Raw genomic sequence first — 22,428 nt, 5'->3', positions numbered from 1 at the left:
AAAGGTAACGGTTGTCCTCGCTTCGAACACCATAGAGCAGTTTTGCCTGTTTTTGTATTTTCTGTAAGTGGAATCACACACCACATACTCTTTTGTCTATGACTTCTTTTACTCAGCATTATTTTGAGATTCATCCATGGCGTGTAGATTTAGGTGATTCATTCTCCTTTCTATATGCTGTTCCATTCTGCTGTCAATGGACATCTGAGTAGTTTCCAGTTTTAGGCTGTTACAAACAATGCTGCTGGAACGTTGTGGAACATGTCTTTTCTTGCACATCTGCTCACAGCTCTGTCAGGGATTGACCTGGGAGTAGAACTGCTGGCTCGCAGGGAATGCAGATGTGCATCTTTATTAGATATTGCCAAAAGCTTTCCCAGGTGCTGTGTCAGTTTATACTCCAGCAAGAGCATATGAGTGCTCTATTGTTCTCTATTCTCCCCTACACTTGGTACTTTCCCTCTTTTTCATTTTAGCAGAAAATGAACTTGTCCTTTAGCTTAAATCACTGGATGATGAGAAGCCACATCTGGACCTGAAAGAGGGTCCTGCACATGGTACCTGGACTCCAAGCTGTATGTAAGAGCTGGTTGAGACTTTAGGATTATCTCCGTTATGGAGTGAGTACACCCCGTATCAAATGTGTACATAGGAAAGAGGGGTGTGCATGGTTTTTAGGTAACTAAAGAGCTGTACCGGGCCGACTCTGGTGAGTAGACCGGGTGGTAGCCCAGTTTCCATTTTCAACCCCCTCCTCTCTTGTCTATCTACACAATAAAGGCTAAAAAACATCGAACACTCACTTTCCCATCTCTTTTGCAGCTAGATGGCCACGTGACACAGTTCTGGGCAATGAGACATAAAAGGTGCGTGGGAATTCTTTTGCTTTTCTTATAAAAGAGACAAGTGACTGGGGCAGACCTTTCCCCTTGTCCCAGCCCGGAATGGCTGTGTACTGCCTCAGCAGTCATCCTCAACCGTGAAGGAAGTGGAGAATTTCAGAAAGTCTTCCCCAGCACTGTAGAGCTGCTGAACCAGCACCAGCAGCTGCTTGCCTCCAGATGTCCTGTGATGTGGGGAGAACTCCTGTTTGTTTAAGCCACTCTAAGACAGTTGCTTGCTCTCCAAAGCATTCCTAAGTGACACAGAGGTCAAGCAAGATGTAGACTCAAATAGGAACTGAGTTTATAAATGTGAGGTCACTGAGGGCTCAGAGGGCAGTTTATGTGGAGTACTGGGCAGCAGCCAAATTACGGTGGGTGATCACTGGCTGGTAGGTAAGCCCAGGGCCCAGCAAGAATGGGCAAGTCTTTCAAGCACTGGTTGTGAAGGGAAAGGAAAGTAGCTAGAGGGAGAGCGGGACACAGGATCCAGGAAGAGTTATCTTCAAGATGAGGGCCTTGTGTATGTCTAGATGCTTTGGGGGAGGAACAGCAAAGATGAGATTGAAGAGACAGCAGAGTGCACAAAATTGAAAGGATAAGGTTATTGAGGAGGCAGGAGAGAATGGATCCAAAGCCCAGATGGGGGTCAGCCTGAGATTTGGGAGGCACGGCTATTTTCTGAGAGTGCCGTGATTGAGGGAGGGGTGGGGACACTGAGTGGGTCAAAGTTTGAAATCATCATTGTGTAACTGGGAAAGCAAGTTGCCTGGGGGAGACAGGAGACTTTCTGGCCCGAGTTGAAGGCCCAGTTGAAATCGGAGAATGTTCATTTATAATGGTACCGTTCACATAATTATTTGATTATATACAATGGTTAATGTACATTTCTTGAATTTTAATTAAAAATTTTTTTGCGTCTAAGTTACACAAAGACATGGCTAGAAAAAAACAGAAAGTTGTCTAATAAAAAACCAAGTTCCTCTCTCTCAATTACCAAGTCTTGCCTCTCCTACTAGCTGCTGTTTATGACTACACCGGGGTTAAGAAGTGGGGAGGAGTGGAGAGCGTAAGGGGGATGAGGAAGTTCTTACTTGACCAGTAGAAGTTGGCTCTTCCTTCCACCCTCCATCTGACTGCTGTTTAATGCTGATTGACTCCCAGAGGCTTTTGTGTGGCTCCTCTGTTGGAGCCCTTACTGCATGCAGTTCCCTTGCCATGGGCAGCACCTCTCTCAATACCTGGTTTCCCCTAGCACTCCAGCAGACACCCTTTGGAGCAGAATCCCTTTAAAAATGATCCCAAGCTGCTTCAATGGCTCATGACTTGGGTTGCATTTAAGAGGAGTCCAGGGTAGAGTCCCATCTTTCCTTGGGTGTTTTCCAGGAGATGGCAAGCGCCTTGGGGTCCAATAAGGGACCTGAACAATGGAGAAGCCATATTGAGGGTGATGTCTAGGAAGATGGGCCTAAGAGCGTTCTCCAGGGGACCTGCAATCCCCAGCATGGTCCAGTGAAAGAAGGCAAGAACTCCTAAGCCCTCCAAGGGGGCCAGGTGTGAGAGCAAAGCAAACTAGATGAGACCTGGTGATTGGGTTGAGGAGAATGCAAAGTACGTCTACCTGACAATGAGGCCTACAGTGGGACTTGGGACATTAGTATCACAGAAAGTACAGGGGGTGTCCTATCCTAGGTGTACTTGCCTTCAGATTCATTCCTCACTCTTTCTCACTGGGTTCTGCATTGCAAGGGCGCTGACTCCGGTGGGTTGTATTTCCTAGCCTCCCCTTTCAGCTGGCTTCCTGCTGGCTCAGCTAACAGAGGGCACCAGCAAGGGATGAGAGGATGGAAGGAAGAATGAAGCTGCTTCTAGGAGCAAGGGAGACCCAGTGAGTTTTAGGAATTCCAGGTACTCAGATTATTGAAATCCACCTAGATTCCCCTATTCTAATTCCCAAGGGCCCATATGTTCCTAGTCAATGCCACAAATTTCTCATAAGAGACATGATTCATTTGTAAGTTCATCTTATGTTGTAATACAGGTTCCCACAGTATCAGACACTGCATCTGGATGTTAGCTGCTTATATTCAGCCACTCTAAGAGGAAAGGGATCTTTTAGGACACTTTTAGAAGCTCTGACTGTGGTTCAAACCAAGAATTTAAAATTCTGAGTTGACGATGTTTTTAATTTAATTTTTTAAAGCTCTCTTATGCTTAAAGCCATCAGAATTAGCCAGCTAGCCTATCTTACATTCTTTGTGTTCCTCATTTCCATCATAACGACCCGTCACTGTTCATCTGGAGCACGAGTACTTGAGGGTCCGTGAGAACTTCCAGGGGGTGCCCAGGCACAGGTAGCTTTAGAGATTATATTCCAGATCCTCCATTTTCATGCATACTCTTTGCAAAATTGACCTGCCTGACAAGGGTCTGCCTCAGAACATCACGCCACTTGACCCTTTCACAATCATGTTCCCTCCCTGCCTTTAAACAATGAGATCCCATCCAGAATCTCACTAAGGTGCATTGTCTCAGGGTGTAAAAAGCTCAAGATAACCACAGAAGGGGCAACTCAAGATACTGATGTCAGTAAAATCGGCTTTAATCAAGGCACTGGGGTAGAGCTTCGTGTGTCTCCCTCTCTTATTCGTATTTCTGAGAAAGGTGAAACATGGTGCCAGAAGCTTCGAATTTTGGCTTCTGTTGGGATGTTCTGAATTCAGATATACTGTAAACTGGGGCAGTGGAAATGACGACCATTTGTATTTAATGACCTCGCTCCTCATCCCTGGCTGTTATCAAAGAACACATCACTCCCATGAGAAGCCTCATGACTGCTGATTTCTTAAACTTCTAAATATATATACCTTCCCCCAACCAGTTAAATATATTAGCAATCCTTAATATCCCTTTTGTCTTCCTCTCCTCCCCCATCATGTTGTCTTGTTTGGAATTTTTGAAATTATTTCTTCTCCATAAACCTTTTCTTTAGTCCTAGGGTTTTTTTGCTTTTTTTTTTGAGGAAGATTAACCCTGAGCTAACTACTGCCAATCCTCCTCTTTTTGCTGAGGAAGACTGGCCCTGAGCTAACATCCGTGCCCATCGTCCTCTACTTTATACGTGGGATGCTTACCACAGCATGGCTTTTGCCCAAGCAGTGCCATGTCTGCATCCGGGATCCAAACCAGCGAACCCCAGGCCGCTGAAGCAGAATGTGCGAACTTAACCACTGTGCCACTGGGCCCACCCTGGGTTTTTTTCTTTAACAGCAATAAGTTTATCAAAATATTTGATCACCCTGACATCCTGTATCTCTCAAAGCTCCTCCCGGGTTTGTTTTTCTTACTTGAACATTTCCTTTAAAGGTATTTTCATTGTGGATTTTGTGTGGTAAACTTTTGAGGCCTTGTGTGCCTGAGAACAATTTTATTACTCTCTCTCATTGAAATGAAAATTTGGCTGTATATAAAACTTCAGCTTCAGAATTCTTTTCCTTCAGTATCTAAATAAAGAAATAAAGAATTGATCCTAAGAAAAGCTATATGATCCTCTAAAAATATGAGGGGAAAAAAGGTATTTGACAAAATTCAGTACCTGTTCATGATAAAAACTTTCTGCAGACTAGGAATAGAAGGGTAGTCTCTCACCCCGATAAAGGGCATCTATTAAAAACCCACAGATAATGTTCTTGCAGTGGGACACTCAATACCTTCCCCTAGCATCAAGAATAAAGCCAGGCTGTCCACCATCAACACTTCCCTTCACCATTATGTGAGAGCTTCAAGCCACTGCAGAGAAAGATGTAAAAGGCACACAGATTGGAAAGGAAAGAGGGAAACAGTCTTTATTCACAGATGATCACATACATAGAAAATCCTAAAGAATATACGAAAAGCTACTAGAACTATCAAGTAAATTTAGCAAGACCACAGGCTACACGTCAGTATACGATAATCAGTGGTATTTCTAGATATTAGCAATGAACACATGGAAAATGAAATTTGCAAAATACCATTACAAAGGCACTACAAAACATAAAACACTTAGAGATAAGTCTAATAATTTTAGGCACAGTTTTTTTATAGTCTGGTAATTCTATTATCTGAAGTTACTACGGTCCAATCCTGCTGTTGTATCTGTTCTTTGGACTCTGTCAAACTGTAACTCAGAGATGTTGAGTTATCTGCATGCAAATGATGTACTCACTTATTCTAAAGAGAACCGTCATTAGACTGTTGTCAACAAAAAGGGATTTATAAGAGACAAGAAAAAACTAAAAATGCTCTGGGAACAGTAAGTTTTGGGATTTTCTGGTTTGGTATTTGAGTGGTGGAGGCTAACTGATCAGCTGGCATCTAGCAGAGGGTCTAGTCTATGAAGTGGGCTCTGGAACAGGCTGGCTAGAGTGAGCAAAGGAACAATTTCAGTGACTGACAGAGTCTTTGTCAACTTGGAGATTTTAACTGTGGCATATTTGTGCCAGGCTGATGCTATAATATTAGGGCAGGTCTGTACCACTTCCCTCCTCCGAATTTCCTCCTGCATTCTATACTTTTGGGTGATGAGTTCATCTTTAGTGGGGCTTTGTCTATGAGAATCCTGTGTGGCCTGGGTGGAGGGTATGTTCCTTCAAGGAGATTTTATATTTGCTTCTTTCTGCTTGCTATCCCTTTTTAAGTTAATTTTCAACTTGTGAGTCCCTGTTTTCTACAGGTAGTATAAGATTGAACTCCAGACTTGAATAAGGATAGAATGTAATTGTAAATTCTCGGGGGACATGTTTTTTCCCAGTCAAGAGCCTAGACCAAGAGATACAGCTTCACTGTGTTTCCCTCTGCATCTCTGCAGATTTAGTTTCTGGTTCATACTTTCACCAAAGGTCCAGCCCTTTGAGAGTGCTAGATTTAATGTCAAAGTATCAAGTCCATCTCTTCACTCTTGTTAACCCAAGGTCTCTCCTCCTGTCAAGTCAAACTCAGAGTCCTTAGTTCCTGAGACCGGTAAAACCCCAGGGAACTACTGTATCAGCTCATCCACACTCCTCCCCGACCCCTCAATTTAGCTCCCTCTTAATTTTTTGACCACTGAGGATTTTCCCTAATTTCTTGTGAGCTCAGCTGTCCAACTAACTAAAATCTTGATTTATTTTACCATCATTTTGAGATGTTTTGAAAGAAACAGAAGTGAATACATTTATTGAACATATTCATATATAAATGTAATATGAATGGTGGGAAAAGGCAATTCACAAACCAGTTCCTGACTTCTTTCCCACCTTCCCCCAAAAAACCCACCATTATGTTTTATTTTTCTCTAAGCAACATTAATAATTATTCTCCCTTCTCTACCCAACGTCCAACACAATTTTAATAACAAATGAACGGACGGATGAGTAAATGAATCAGTTAATCAATTTTAAAAGAATAGTAAGCTTTTTATTTTTCATAGTGACACCCATTGACCTACACCTGGAATTCTGATCATTATAAATATAGTGAAGATGCAATGATAGAAACATAGAAAAGAAGAGGCCGCGGGACTGGCCCCGTGGCCGAGTGGTTGAGTTCACACGCTCCGCTTCGGCGGCCCAGGGTTTCGCTGGTTTGGATCCTGGGCGCCGACATGGCACCGATCATCAAGCCATGTTGAGGCGGCATCCCACATGCCACAACTAGAAGGACCCACAACTAAAATATACAACTATGTACCAGGGGGCTTTGGGGAGAAAAAGAAAAAGAAAATCTTAAAAAAAAGAGGGGACAATGCAAGAGAAGCATTTTAAAATGTATTGAATATTGTACCTCTTTCTTAAAAAAAGGAATTGAATATTGAAAGTGAAAAGAGCTGAGCTGTATGACAGAGACAGTGTTAAGACTTAGTTCAGAGATGAGTGAAAGTGAATTCTAAACCTACGTGGAAGGGGAAGGCTTCACCAAGTAGGTGGGAGTTGGGCTGGAGCACTGGCTGTTGAGTCATGACACTGGGATCCATTCAGGCCATTAGATAAACAAACACAATAAACTATGGGTTCCAGTCTGACTACTCACATTATGAAGTCTCTTCACTTGGGGGACATTTTCTATGACGATCATTTCTGCCTTTCTAATGAGATTTAATTTACAAAACTTCAATTGGCATGTTACTTTTCAGCGTCATAGTTACTGCATGAACAGAGGTAGTTACTTTTTCTGGAGTATTTCCAGCTACAGTGTTTATGCCAAGAATTAGCTCAGTCCCTCTGCTTAGCCATCAATTGGTTCATTATTCTCTGTAAGTGATTAGGATAAGTGTTCTCAGGGTCTATGGGACACTCGAGGACCACACCTGACGTGGAGAAAAGGAACACATTAAAATTAAAAGGGACTTCTTTCGACAGAGCATCCTTTTTCAGAAAAGGGTAAATGTTTGAATGATAGAAACTGATCCTTCTGGAAGAATATTAGGTTTTAGGAGCTGCCTTATATCCAAAGAATGATCCAGAGTGTTTATATAAACCTCTCTGTACTGATTTATGGCTCACCATCCACAGTTGGGAGGTAGACTAGGGGAAGAGGAGGGAGGATAAGGCAGGTCCATCTTAGATGCCATCTTAGGGGTTTATTACCAGAATTTCCAAGAGGATTTCAATAAACAACCCTCTCTCATCCAAGATTAAGATGAGAATTTACTGTAAAATGTTATTGTGTACTTTGTCTTATTTTTCTTGCAAGATCCATATAAACTTGTTCTGTATCTACTCAAAATGTTTCAAGAAAAGCTCGCATACTCTTTGTCCTTTATAATCAAAACCTTTTCTCTGATGTTCTGAGTGCCTTGGGAAGCCCAATCCAGAGAGTCTATCAGAAGAATCTATTATCTTGACAAATAAATGGCAAGCAATACGATATATTGGAGTATATGAGGAAGCCATTTGGTGTAAACCTAATTCAGCTTGACCTTGTTTTTCCAAAAGGGCCTGAAGGGCTGTTTAGCATGCATTGTATATCTGCTTTAAGCATTTCCTATGTCCCAAAGGCAAGAACAAATGCCCTTAAGATAAAGGTGCAACTTCCTCCACATTGGCATTTCCTTAAGGATAAGCATCTCTCCCTAGGCTGGGAATTGATTGCTGCGCCCACCCTGTGACCACCCAGCTGGAGACAAGAGACCTGCTACCTTGCTGTGCCCATCAATAGCTGTGCCGACAGAGCAGTCTCATGACTATTATAAAAGGGACATTTCAATCATATCTGAAACATACTCTTTGAGGGTATGTAACCACTCCGTACACTCCACTTCTTTGGTGCCCTTCTTTCCTTGGGGAAGGACCCGGGCTAAGCTAGTCGTCACATTTGGCTCAGAATAAACTCACCCCAATTTTCATTTATAGATTGGTTATGGATTATTTGCATCCACAGTCTACACCTGCCCACTGTGATGGACATAGATGACATCTGCATAACGGCTAGGTACCATGCCCAAGATCAAGTGTGAAGCTGGGACAGAGCAGCAGAGGGCTGGGCTGCCCCTGGCTCTCAGTGAGGCAGGGTGGCTGCAGCTCTAAGGTTGCAGCTCCACTTGCAGGAGGAGACCAGCATCTCCCTGGGAGAGGTCCCTATGTCAAGGGGAGCAGCTCTTCTACTCTGCATATCTTCCTCTCCATGCTGACTCAGCCGGGCTTGGGCTTGCCCAGGGCTCAATTTATTTTCTCGTTATCTTTACAAGTTTAGCCTCACTGCTTACAAGCAAATTCTTTCTGAGTTTCTTAGTTGAAATCCCAGGGAAGAAGAATCTGGTTGAGCCCATCTTTTTGTGCCAAGCCATCTGTAACAGCTAATTGGTCCATGGGTGGTCTGGCCTCCCTAGGGGCAGGAACCCCCTACACACACTTTGGTCTTGTGGTCACTAGTGTCTAAAGGGACAGGGTCCCTTGACATGGAATAAGACTGCTTAGGCACAGTTTGGGGCTATGAGTATATAGGGCAGATTTTCCTAGAAGGGAGGAGGGTGACTCTCAGGCCTCAAGCAGCCTTGATGGCAGTCTCTCAAAGTCCCTCGGGGAAGGATCTCCTTCAGCCTTTTCTCCCCCCAGGGCCTGGGGGAGGAACAGGCCTCTTGCAGTCCACCCTGGAGCCCACTAGTTTCAGCCTGGATTCTTTAAAAACTGAGCCGGGGGCAAAACTTACTAAAATGCTATTGGGACATCAAAACGGATGGAGCATATTGCCTTAGTGACTAGCAAGTGTCCTATCCTAAAGCAAGATTTGCTCACCCTATTACAAATCAAAGAAAGGCTTAATTATTATTTTTGGCCTATTAGACTAGCAAAAATGTAAATATCCAGTGTTACTGAGGGTATAGGGAAAGTGTATGAGAGGGTATATGCTCATACACACTGGAAATGCATATGAAAAGCCTTAAAGAGGTGCATTCCCTCCAACCCAGCGATTTCATTTGTAGTGGGGAGTCACAAATTTACACAATAACTTCCTGGTGTAAAACACAAATGCAGCTCTTTGACTTTCTATAACAGATCTTATTTCCTCTAAAGCACCCATCTTGATGGGAAGTGAGAGAAAACTTAATTTAGTCCTCTCCGCTAAATCACAGTTTAATTCCATAAGGTAAACTGTCCATTAGATACTCAGCCTACCCAGGTCATTGCTCAGTCTCTCAGCTATTCTCTCCTCTTCTACTCCACTCCAAGATAGTTTTAGGCATATATGAGATGGTAGGGCTTACTTATCCTTATGGTAGTGTCGATGCAAATAACCTGTAACCAATTTTTGAATCAAAATTGGAGTGGGGCCAGCCCCATGGCTGAGCGGTTAAGTTCGCGTACTCTGCTTTCGTGGCCCAGGGTTTCATGGTTTGGATCCTGGGTGTGCACATGGCACTGCTCATCAAGCCATGCTGAGGCGGTGTCCCACATGCCACAACTGGAAGAACCCACAACTAAAATATACAACTATGTACTGCGGGGATTTGGGGAGAAAAAGCAAAAAAAAAAATTGGGGTGACTTTATTATGAGCCAGGTCTGAGGACTATAGCCCAGGGCCTTCCTTCCCCAGGAAGGAAGGGCACCAAAGAAGTGGGGTGTACAGAGTGGTTATGGACCGGCTTGGAACAAAGAGCACACACATCACCTATGACAGGGATAGCCCTTTTACAGCAGTCATGAGATTACTTTGCTGGCACAGCAGGTCAGTGGTCACAATGTGAGCACAGCAGCCCAGTAATTAATCCTTGGTTTCTAGAAAGGGATGTGTATCCTTAAGGAAATGCCGAAATGGGGGGAAGCTACATCCCTATCTTCAAGGGCATCATTCTTGTCTTTGGGACATTGTAAATGTTTAAAGCAGATGTACACTGCATGCTCAAGAGGCCACATCAGGCCTTTCTGGAAAAACAAGGTCAAGCTGAATTAATTTTAAACCAAAAGGCTTTCTCATATACTCCAATATATCCTATTGATTTTCATTCATTCATCAGTAGTAGGGAAAAGGCTCCTTGGAGCTCATAGGTGGTACAATCCCATTTTCATTATTAAAAAAAGTTCAAGTGTGTCAAAGAGAAAGAGTCTGGAGAGGTACATAGCAAAGTCTTATCTTTGAGTTATCCCTGGGAGATGTGATTGCACTGGGCCACTACTTTCTTTTATATGCATGTGTTGGTTTAATTTTATAAGAAGCATGCATTCATTTTATAATCAGAAAAAACACTAATGAAGTTTTCGTTTCAGTAAAAAAACGAACCAGCGCAACAGGATGTTAAGTTGGAAGTTTTGATTGAGATGCCAAGATATGATATTTATTGAGCATCAAAGTAAGGTGTGAGCAGACCACAAAGATGCAGATTTTCAAAGGGAATTTTCAAAACCTGGTTACCTGTCTCTTCGTCCTCTCGCCCAGGGAATCCTTCACTCAGAGCAAATAGGAGTCAGAAAAGGGGAAGTTCAGCTGAGATTTTGTAGGGAGGATTTCTTGGGGAAATCTGAGGGGTCATCTGCTCCCTCCCCTCAAGGGGACTGACTGCTAGGGGAGTTAGATGGTTGGCTCCTGCTGCTGGGCACACACAATAGCCTGGTGCTGGCTAGCTCCAGAAGGCTAAGCAACCTCGGCCAAGAGAACAGTGTCTGGGGATGAACTGCTCTACCCTCTGAGCACAGGTCAAATGAGACAAGAATCCTGGGGACCAGATGAGGAAGGGGCAGAGGCAACATCCACCTGGGGTAGAGGCTAATCAAGAGGGTAGCTGGTGAGGACAACAGGGTCCCACTGGTTAGAGGCTGGGAGGTGACTGCTATGGCAGAGGCTGTGGGGAGCAGAGGAGCAGGAGGAGCCCACTGAAGGAGAGGGAACTGAGTCAGAAGAACCCAGCAGAGGAGTCTCCCAGGACCCCAGGAAAGCCCCCAGAAGTCAGCTTTAAACATCTGCCAGGGGACCGATGGGTCCCCAGGTGTAGGACCTATAAAGCCACTTTACCAGGAACTTTCCTATCCCCACTTCAGCCTTAAACATCAGAAACATCAGCAAAACAAGAAGGAAATTAATAAGAAAGCAAAGAAGAGGAACACAGCTCCCTCCCGGGCTGCAGACAGCCCACCTGCCATGGGCCCTAGCTTTGGGGGAGCGGGAGAGAAATCTTATCTTTGAATGAAGACTTAAATATTGATTAGTACATTAGACGGCAATTAAGTCTGCATTTGTGACTTAAAGTGACCCATGGATTTTTACCTAGGGGTGCCCAGAAAAATTTATGAGTTTGGTGGCATTTTTACACACAGCCAGGGAAAAGACCATCCTAACCCCCATTGGAAGGGATTACAAGGCAGTGGAAGACAAAAATAAATTGGCTTTGGTACCAACAACCCACAAGTCCTGTTGTGTTCAGCATACTGGTTGTACAAGATTCCTTCCTTAAAAACCGCCCTGCCTTGAGGTCACAGATACCCTGCAACAGTGCCACCCAGATGTCAGCTGGGAGCCCCTCAGTCCTTGAAGGTCTGGGTATAATGGAGTCAGCACTAGCCAATTCCACAGCCTGGAAAAGTTCGAGCTTGTCAAATAATTCCTGCTCATTCCCAGAGGCTTACTCACCGGAGGTGCCCTTAGCCTCTTATTTCTGTGTCTGTTTTGCTTTTCACTCTTTCCCTGCATCAGCCTGGATGCAGAAATCAGGATCTCTTAGCATTCCCTCCACAGAAGAATCGCTTCACACAGAGTGCAGCTGGGAGTATTGGAGACTTTACTGAGGGTTTTCCGTCCCCTCAGAGTGGGGCAGTGTGAGATGGTTAGGGAGTTTCTTTAAAGCTCAGTTGAGTTCCACAACACTGACTGAGTGGCCGCTATTATCCAGGTACCGTGCTAAACACTGGAGACACAGGGCAAATGATACACACTGTCCTCAAGACACTTATAGTCTAGTTGGGGAGAGAATGTAGGAGAATGTAGCAAATGCCTGTGAGAGCCCAGGTTGCCATGGGAGCCCCTGGGGAGGGCACTTAAACAAGCCTGAGGTGAGGATGCGGGGAGTCAAGGACGACTTCCCTCGGCGATAAAATAGCAGACTGGAAAAAGAATCACATAGAAATCTGAGAATGGAAAAATATACTAAGAGATGTTAAAAAGTCAAGGGATGGGTTCAGTAGCAGTTTGGACACACGAGAAGGAAGAATCAATGAATTAGAAAATATAGCAGGGGCTGACCCTGTGGTGCAGCGGTTAAGTTTGCTGGCTCTGCTTCATTGGCCTGGGGTTTGTGGGTTGGGATCCCAGGTGCTGACCTATGCACCACTTATCAAGCCATGCTGTGGTGGCATCCCACATTTATAATAGAGGAAGATGGGCACAGATGTTAGCTCAGGGCCAATATTTCTCAGCAAAAAGAGGAGGATTGGTGGCAGACGTTAGCTCAGGGCTAATCCTCTTCAAAAAAAAAAGATGGCCAATAAATACATGAAAAGATGTTCGACATCACTAATCATCAGGGAAATGCAAGTTAAAACTGCAGTAAGGTACCACCATATACCTGTTAAAATGGCTATTTGCTAAGACTAAAAATAACAAATGTTGAAGAGGGTGTGGAGAAAAGGGAACCCTCATATACTGCTGGTGGGAATGCAAACTGGTGCAGCCACTATGGAAAACAGTATGGAGATTCCTCAAAAAGCTAAAACTAGAACTACCATACAACCCAGCTATCCCACTACTGGGTATCTACCCAAACCACTTGAAATCAACAATCCAAAGTAACATATGAACCCCTATGTTCATTGCAGCACTATTCACAATAGCCAAGACATGGAAGCAACTGAAGTGCCCATTGGCTGATGATTGGATAAAGAAGATGTGGTATATATATTTACAATGGAATACTACTCAGCCACAAAAAAGGCAAAATCATCCCATTTGCAACAACATGGATGGACCTGGAGGGAATTATGATAAGTGAAATAAGCCAGACTAAGAAAGACAAACACCAGATGATTTCACTCATATGTGGAATATGAAAAAACACATGGACAAAGAAAAGTTCAGTGGGTACCAGGGGAAGGGGTTGGGGGATGGGCACAGGTGGTGAAGGGGAGCACTTATGTGGTGACAGACAAGAAATAACGTACACCTGAAATTTCACAATGATGTAAACTATTATGAACTCAAAAAAAAAAAGAAAATATGGCAGAGGAAACCATCTAGAATGAAGTAAAGAGAGACAAGATGGAAAATACAAAAGCAAGGGTAATAGACATGGAGAATACAGTGAGAAGATCTTATTTATAGCTACTTGGAGTCCCAGGAGGAGAGGAGAGAACGAGCAGAGATAATATTTGAAGAGATAATAACAGAATTTTCCAGAACTGATGAAAGACTTCAAGCTCAGAATCAAGATGAACAACAAATCCCAAGCAAAATTAATTTAAGGAAACCTATTCTTGGCACCTTAAAATAAATCTGCAAAAAAGAAAAAATATTAAAGATAAGGAGAGGGGGGAGAAATTATTTTCAAAGGAGCAACAGTCAGACAGATAGCCGACTTCTCAACAGCAACAATGGAAGCCAGAGAACAGTGTGATATCTTCAAAGAGCTAAAAGAAAATTGCTAGTCTAACATTCTATATTCACCTAAAATAACCTTCAAGAATAAGCATGAGAAGACCTTTTCAGACAAAAACTGAGTGATTTATTCACTGGCAAAAACACTGTAATAGTTTTCTATTTCTGCATAACAAATTACTAAAACTTAGCAGCTTAAAACAACACGCATTTATTGCCTCACAGCTCCGTAGACCAGAAGTCCAGGTGGGGACTAACTAGGTTCTCTGCTCAGACGCTCACAAGGTGAAATCAAGGTGCTGGCCAGGGCTGGGGTCTCCTCTAAGGCTCAAGGTCCTCTTCCCAAGATCATGTGGTTGAAAACGAGTCTAAAAAATGTCTAAGACTTGAAATCACACAAAGCATATTCTCTTATACACTGCAGTTACACCCGACAAATAAAACACTTTAAAACACTCCATATCTATTTGGAAATTAAGAAACACTTCTAAATAACACATAGGTCAAATAAGGTATCACAAAGGAAGTTAGAAAATATTTTGAACTGAATGTTAACAAAATTTCTATGTATCAGTTCTCATGGGATACAGCTGACACATGGAAATTTATAGACTTAAATGTATATATTAGAAAATAAGGGCCAGCCCCAGTAGCCTAGTGGTTAAGTTCAGTACACTCCACTTTGGCGGCCCGGGTTTGGTTCCCAGGCACAGACCTGCACCACTGTTAGTGGCCATAGTCTACTGGCAGTCCACATACTAAAAAATAGAGGAAGACTGACATGGATGTTAGCTCAGGGCGAATCTTCCTCAGCAAAAAAAAAAATAAAGAAAGAAAGAAAAAGAAAATAAGAAAGGTTAAAAATTAATGAGCTAAGATTCTATCTCAAAAAGTTAGAGAAATAAGATATGGAATACTATATTATTATTCACAAAGATTCACTGCCCATCTCTAGGCACTGGCATCAGGCTTAGCTGTATTTCTTGCTCTGGTCAATGGAATGTGTACAGAAGTGTGAGGTGTCACATATAGGCTGAAGTTTTAAGAGCCAACAAACATATGGCTTACCATACTCTTTTCCCTCTGCCATAATGATCGTCAATGTTCTAGACAGTGGCTGTTCTGCCAGCTTGAGCCCCAGAGTGAAGACACTGTGGAAAAGAACTCAGCCAACCTGAGTGAGAAATAAACTATGTTGTTGAAAGCCCTGAGATTTTGGGGGGACCATTTGTTACTGCAGCATAATCTGGCCTATCCTGTTATACAAGTACAAAAGAAACCCAAATACAGTAAAATAATGAAATAATAAAGATAATAGCAAAAATCAATGACATAGAAAATAACATGCCATAGAGAGGATCAATAAAACCAAAAGTTGGTTTTTTCAAAGAAGAAAAGTTGGCTCTTTGAAAAGAGCAGTTATACAATTTGAAAAAAATGTATAAATCCTTGCAAACTGTCAAGAAAAATAAAAAACAGAATGCACAAATAATCAATGGCAGGAACGAAAAAGCAGATGTCACTATAAATTCTATAAACATTAAAAAGACAATAAGAGAATTTTATGAATCACTTCACACTTAAATTGTGAAAAGTTAGATGAAGCAAATATATACCCAGGAAAATATAACCTACTAAAAATTGATCAAAGAAGAAATAGAAATTTGAAGTCCTATAATTTTTAAATAAATTGAATCAGTATTTAAAAACCTTCCCATAAATAGCTAAGGGAAAATAACGCCTACCACAAACAAACTGTCTGGAGAACAGAAAGAAGATGGTCATACCTTCCAACTCATTTATAAGGCTAGCATAACTTTTGATACCAAAGCCAATGAAGATAGTTCCAGAAGCAAATATTTAGCCAAATCTCATTCAAGAACATGGATACAAAAATTCTGAATAAAATATCATATTAGCAAATCAATTCAAGCAATATATAGAGAGGAAAATAGATTATGACCGATGTGGGAAATAGAATAATGGCCCCCAAAGATGTTCACATCCTAATCCTCAAAACCTACGAATATGTCATCTTACACGGCAAAAAGGACTTAGCAGAGGTGATTAAATTAAGGACCATGAGATGGGGAGATTATCTTGGATTATCCTTGTGGGTCCAGTGTAATCACAAGAGTCCTTACAAGAGGGAGGCCGGAGAGTCGGGGTCAGAGAGAAGATGTGACCATGGAAGCAGAGATTGGAGTGAGAGCTATGAAGACGGAGGAAGGGGCCATCAGGCGAGGAATGCAGCAGCCTCTAGAAGCAGCGAAAGGCAAGGAAATGGATTTTCCCCTAGTGCCTCCAGGAGCAATGCAGCTCTGCCAATACCTGGATTTAGCTCACAAGACCCACGTTAGACTCCCAGCCTCAAGAACTGTAAGGTAATAAATCTGTGCTGGTTTAAGCCGCTGTGTATTTGGTAATTTGTTACAGAAGCAATAGGAAAATAATACGACTAAACCGATCTTATTCTAGAAATGCAAGGATGGTTAATATTTGAGAATCAAAGTAATTCACCATATTAATAAATTTGAAGGAGAAAAATTACATGACCATCGCAATAAATGTAAAAAAGTGTTTCAAAAATTCAATTTCAATCATAATTAAAAAAAAAATCTCTTAACAAACTCGGAATAGAAGGAACTTCCTAAATGTGATAAAGGATATCAGAAAGCAATGGAAAAGTAGGACAAAAGCCAGCAGTTACCTGTAGGAGGGAGAAGGCTGTGTTTGGGAAGGGATGTACCAGGGGCTTCTGGATGCCAGTAAAGCCCTATTTCTTGACTCGTAATTTGTGGTTAACAAGAATTTGCCTCATAATAATTATGTTTTATGCACTTTCCTTTAATTATCTTATTTTTCACACACAAAAATGTGTTAAAAAGATAGAAAAGAAAGAAAAAAATTTTGAAAAGTTAGTAGACCACAGCTAAAGTTTAAGGCCTAACACTGCTATAATCACTGAAGGGCAGACACTCAGGTTGGCCTTGGGAGGGTGGAGCTTAAAATCAGACCAGCATGGGGTGAGCTGAAAAGGCTCTGAGCTCTGGTGGGTTGGGCTGACTTCCCTCCCACCAGGATGGCAGTATCGGCAGAGAACCAGTACTGGCCAAGGCTGGGAGCAAGCGTGGGCTCCCACTCTTGGAAGGGAACCATTGTAACAGTCCTGCAAGATGACACACAAGCCACCAAGGAGAAGCAGGAGTCACCTGAGGCCCCAGGGAACAGAAGGGACGGGGACAGGGGAGGAACGTCAGCGCATGGAGGGAGGTGCTGCCATCTCAATGATGAAGTGGGTCTTTGGGACAGGAGACAGCCCAGAGCTCTCACCTCCCGGGACTGGGGAAACCTTAACATTCTAAGATTCTAAAATTAACACAACAAATAACTACTGAGTCTTACAATGCACAAGCACAAGGATTTCATGGCTTTGAAGCTTGCCCTTGTAGGGCCTTAGCCCTTGCCTAATGATTAGCTCCAGTTTTCCTGCAGCAGTCAAAGGGAAAGACTGACCACACAGGCAGCCAGTCCACAGCAGTGATATTTAAGTAAGGCATGAGACACCATGGGCCAGAAATGCTATGAGCCAATAATCATGGTGATAAGTCAAAGGTGATTTCCGAATGTCAGGATTGTGGGCCATGTGACTACAGAAGATTGAGGAGGCAGTTTGTCATTCTGCTCCACATCACACACCCTGATGACCTGCGTGGATGAAAGGACTATGAAGCAAAGGTTTAATTCAGATTCCAATTTAGGATTTTTAGGGTTCCTGTTGGGAACACAGGGCTCTTGGGCACTCCAAAAGGCAAATACAACAGTAGGACAGAAGAGGCTGGAGTAGAAGATGTCTCCGCCTCTGGATGGCCTGTCTATTCACGGCCACTGTGACAGCCAGTGTAAATAAGAGTGATCTGATATGGGCAAGGGGATGTGGTAAGAGTCATACACAACACATCTTGGAATCAGGACACAGGAAGAACCAAAACTTTCTATACCCAAACAACTTACTCTTGATGTTGAGTTGACTTTACTATTGCAGGAAACTCTTGCCTGGGGTGATAAAAGTTGTAACTAACTATTGTCTTTTGCAGAAATTTCATGCAGAAACCATTTAAATGAACTTTGCAACTTTTCAACAGATTGCGTCAACGACTCTTTCCTGAGTCTTTGAAACTCTTGCCCTGTCCCCACCCTCAGCTATCGTGTCGTGATTCTTGCCCAGTCCTAATTAAGCCCCCTCACTGGAAGAGCTACCTTGAAACAGATCCCAACACTTCTTAAATGTCCCGACTTCGCCTCCCCATTCTAGATGCTACTACGGCTCTGCAGAGCAGTATTCTCTCTTCCTGCAGTGAGAACAAACTCAGCTTTGCATCATCACAAAGCTGTTTTGATGATATTTTCAGGGAGCCAGGATTCGATTACTGAGGAACACTGAGATCCAAACAAGACTCCTCACCACTCTGGCGCAAGACTCCTGACTCACACACAGTGTTCTCCTCTGAGGCCCTCGAGCCCATCCGGGGTCTCTCAGACCACACCACTGAGGGATGTAGGCTTGCCTTGGGCCTGGGTTCAAATTCCTTTTTTTGATTCTTCTTTTTATTGACCTCCCAAACACTGAGTCTATTTTGTCTCCTAGCAATAAGAAACACTCTTTAGGAATCCCTTGAAGATCTCACCATATTTGAAAGTCTTTTCTCCTCGGTGGATATCTGCCTTATTACTAACAAGGCTACTACTCTTCTATGTCTGTCCTGGTCATTTATTGTTGTGCATCTACAAGAGGAAAGTTTATAGTGAAGAGGACAAGTGTAGGTCCAATAAGTCTGTCCCTAAGCCGGTCCAGGGACAAATTCTGTCTTGGGCCACTGATCGACACCTTATGAGAACTTTCCTCAAACTTACTTTGTCTGTGAGAGTTTGGTCCAGCAGATCTCTGCACACCCTCCATCTTCTGGGAACTGTAAATTTATCAGAGTTGTGGTGGGATAAGTTCTAGCTGTGAGGCTGGGGGGGCCCTGGGCCACAGGATGCACAAGCATCTTTCGACTGACTGTACCCAGTCTCTCATGGGTTCTCTCATGGTATCAATCTCAGTGCATGCCTTCCTTGGGCCTGATTTCTGCTTCTTACGTGTGTTTATGCGATAGCCCAAATTTGTGCACTTATCTTTCTAAATAGCATCATTTCACCAAGGAGAATTTAGAATGACAGTGACCACTACAAGGAACTTTTGATATGAACAAAGTTACTTACTTGAGAAGTGCCTTAGAATGAAAAGGAAACACAATTCCAAACATCCAATGGTCTTCATTTTTTTATTAGCATGAGGAAGCATCCAAAAGAAATTTGATTCCAAAATTACTTCCTTAACAGATTCTTTGGCCAAAGCAAAAGGAAACTGTGAACAACTTAAAACTATCTGTCTTTAGATCTCCCCAAATCACCATCTAACCTACTCTCCTCATCTCCCATCCTACACTCCTCCATCTCCTGCCGCCCCGTCTCTCCCTCTGACCCACTGCCTCTCCCTCTGGGCCAGTCAGATACCCCCAAGCTCACTTACTTCCTTAAGGTAAACCTCCTTCAGCACACAGAAGACCTCTTATGGTGGATTTTAAGCTCTGGTTTCATTCTCAGCTGAAAGTCACTATCAAAGATTCTCTAAGACCTAGACAAGACAGAGAGAACATTGCCGAGGAATTTAGAATCGTGTGGGAGACATATAATCCAGAGTGGCCAGATGTATACCAATCAGTTCATGTGTCAGTAGGAACATCAGTTGCGAAAAGTTCAATGAAAAAGTCAGAATAGGAAAACCCTCCATGGTGACACACAAGATCTTGAATTGCACAAGAAAGCACAGAGGTTTAGAGAAGCTGTAGATGCTGGCCAGGGTCTTTTGGAGGCTAACCTCTGTCTTTCCTGTGAAAATAATTCGTGGTCTGATTCAGTTCTTCAGGCCAAAAAAGAAGTCTGATGGAGACTTCAGGGATAGGTTCTTTAACACCCACCACCAGGGACAGCAAGCAGGAGTGGATCCTGAAGCAGATGTGACTCTGGCTCTCTCTTGCCTTTCGTGAATGGCCTTAAACGAGAAACAGGGAATTTAACAGGCAAGCAAAAAGTAGAGTGGGAAATAGCCCCATGGCCAGACCTCCAAAACACTGAAAGAGGTCTAGAACTAAGAAACTAAAGGAAAATGAAAAATAGAAGTTATCAATGCAGGTGTTCAATTTCTCATTCTACTCTTAAATGCACAAGGAAACATTTCTCTAAAAATTAAATGACAACCTTACAAAATGTTGATTGATATGGGCAAATAACATCGATCTTATACCCAGGCACTATTATACAAGCTTTGGAGTCAACAAACTACTCTGGGTAGTTTGGAGTCAAATGAGACTCCGTGTCACGCATCTACCTAACAATCCTCAGCACACCTTCCCCAGGCCCAGCCCGTAACTGTCCGCCTGCACCCTTTAACCGAGGAATGTTCTTTTCTCCTTTGTGACACTACACTCATTAACCTACCAGCAAGGGACTTACTGTGTGAACGGAATTGCCACTTTAAAGGCTCTCCTGACAGTCTCTTCCTTCCAGTCCCCGAGGATCTCTCTATTCGTAATGAGGTCCTGGCTAATTTGGATATTGATTTCCCAGTACTTTTGTGTGTAAATTGAAGCTCTCTTGTGGGCAAACAATTCTAAACTCATCAACGTTCAAACTGACCCAACTAAACCTGTACCCAAATTTGCACAATAGCCTCAACAACAACGCACTAAAGAAGGAATAAAACTAATAAGCCAAAGCTTTAAAGAGAAAAAAGTCTTCATACCTTGTCCCCTTCCTTGTAACACTCCTATCTTCCTAGTCAAAAAGCAAGTGGGCAGGACTATAGATTCGCTTAGGACCCCGGAGCCATGAATAAATCCTCTGCACTTCCCTTTAGAACCACACTCAAATACTATTTTATCTTCAAGGCCTCAGGAGCCTGACTACATGTTTGCAATTATAGATCTATGTTGTGCTTTCTTTGGCATCTCTTTAAATCAAAAGTCAATGCCTGTTTGTCTACTCCAGGGAAAATCAACAACATCCCTGGCCCACTATGCCTCAGTTTACTGAGCTGCCCTGCTACCTTTCACAGGTCCTCAACCAGGACCTCGAGTGCTTTAAACTGCCCTGTGATTCTATTCTCATCCAACATGTGGACGATCTTTTGTGTTGCAAAGACGAAGTGAGTTCTAAGACTGATTCATCTGTCTGCTTACTCTTACAGCTCAGAGGGGGCATACAGGTTACATAGAGAAGTTAACAATTTGTCAGAGGAAAGTGCACGACCCAAGACCAGACTGATCTCATGCAGGTAAGTCCCTTACTCCAGACACCCAGCTGTGCAAAAGGTCCCTGGACGATAACTGAGACAACGATGAGGATTCCTGGGTCTCACTGGCCACTGCAGGCAGTGCGTTCCCAACTTTCTGAAATTCCCGTGCCATCACGTGACTTACCCTAGTCCATGATAACCAAAGCTTTTCTCTGGGAGCCATGATAACCAAAGCTTTTCATGTTCAAACATGAACAGACTTTTTTTTTTGAGAAAGATTAGCCCTGAGCTATCTGCTGCCAATCCTCCTCTTTTTGCTGAGGAAGACTGGCCCTGAGCTAACATCCGTGCCCATCTTCCTCTACTTTATATATGGGACACCTGCCCCAGCATGGCTTGCCGAGCTGTGCCATGTCCGTACCCGGGATCCGAACCGGCGAACCCCGGGCCGCCGAAGCGGAACGTGCGCACTTAACCCGCTGCACTACTGGGCAAGCCCCTGAACAGACCTTTTTTTTTTTTAAAGATTTTATTTTTTTCCTTTTTCTCCCCAAAACCCCCAGTACATAGTTGTATATTCTTCGTTGTGGGTCTTTCTAGTTGTGGCATGTGGGACGCTGCCTCAGCGTGGTTTGATGAGCAGTGCCATGTTCACACCCAGGATTCGAACCAACGAAACACTGGGCCACCTGTAGCGGAGCACGTGAACTTAACTACTTGGCCATGGGGCCAGCCCCTGAGCAGACATTTTGTGAGTTCAAATGAGCTCTTCAATACCCTCCCATTCTGGGCCTAACTAAATATCATAAACCTTTCACCTATACATATATGAGAGATCTCACCAAGCCCTTAACTTCATGAGAACCAAGACCAATATCTTAACACAGCCTCTCTCAGGATCCGGTGGCAAGAGCCTCCCCACCTTGTCCGGGGCAGCAGCTAAACTCGTGGAGTCCTCTGTCGGCTTGGTTTCAAGGTCCCCTTTAAACCAGATGGTCCCTCATGCTGTACCATCTTTGTTGCTCCTTGAAGATACACGTTTCTCAGCAAGTCAATTTACCTCCCATGAAGGTCATTACTTCCTTTGAGATGCTCCTCAGACTGTGAAGGCAGTGCCCTCCCTCACTCTGGTAAGCATTGAACTCTGCTTCACCTGATCAAGCTATTTTGGT

Source organism: Equus asinus, chromosome 6 (assembly GCF_041296235.1).
Source record: "Equus asinus isolate D_3611 breed Donkey chromosome 6, EquAss-T2T_v2, whole genome shotgun sequence".
Classification (NCBI taxonomy): Eukaryota; Metazoa; Chordata; class Mammalia; order Perissodactyla; family Equidae; genus Equus; species Equus asinus.
The sequence above is the reverse complement of the archived record's forward strand: the minus strand, read 5'-3'. Positions refer to the sequence as shown.